This window comes from Protopterus annectens, chromosome 1.part1, assembly GCF_019279795.1.
Source record: "Protopterus annectens isolate FY-2018-M chromosome 1.part1, PAN1.0, whole genome shotgun sequence".
Classification (NCBI taxonomy): Eukaryota; Metazoa; Chordata; order Ceratodontiformes; family Protopteridae; genus Protopterus; species Protopterus annectens.
Window position 1 is genome coordinate 1,563,192,806 of NC_056726.1, and position 973 is coordinate 1,563,193,778.

The window sequence follows — 973 nt, forward strand, 5'->3', positions numbered from 1 at the left end:
ATAATGACTTACCAACTATTTATTTATATATTTATTTATTTAATGTATTTAACAATTGTTTATTGTGAAAGTCTGACTTGGAACAAAGCCAATTTTCAGTGGCGGCCTGGGAAGAAACACTCCAGATGCATGTTTTTGTAATCTAATCTCATGGAAGCAATTAATTGTCACCATGTTTCTTTAAGCCAGTTTAGCTTTTTCTAATTCAAAACAATACTGAGCGAGTGTATTTATCATTTCTAAGTAAGGTAGCCAAGTTCTACTGTGTGAAGAAAAGTCACTTATTATCTGTAGTTTAAAAATAACTTGAGTCTGCAAACCTCCTCTGCAAAACTCTTGTTAGTTCAGTGAAAAATAACTAAACATTTATTGCCTCATATTTTTTTTTTTTTTGCTGGGGTTAATGCAGCTCCAAAATATTATGTTGTTCTCCTGAGATAGCTAATGTATCATCATTAGCTTGGCATAAACCCTCAAGTTAAATTTTAGATCAGTGGATATCAATAAAACACAAAAACACAGAGAACATACAGCAACTGTGATGACATAGGTAGATTTTCATGATACATAACCAGTGTTCTGAGGGAATGAAGCAATGCAGCAAAGAGACAAAAGTTTGTGAACTTTACCTGTAATCTCAGGTTTATGTCATTTGTATGTGCATGCTGCACAATTCAAATCAATTCATTTAATCAGATCATTTCTCCCTGTCCCTACAAGGTGCTTGCATCAGTGGATTTTATCTGCTTAAAAAGGAAAAAAAAAAGAAAGCATTCATAGGATCATAGGAAGTTACTAGACTAATGGCCCTAGGGTCCTTACAAGCCTAGCCAAGTTCTTACCCTTATTTCCACAATCAGCACCTATTGCCCGTGTCCAAGAGGGACACAGGTGGAACCCCTGGGCTGAATTTACAGTCACCCATCCAATCGTCCAGATTGCATTTGAAAAGGCCTAAAGAGGTCCTCAGTTT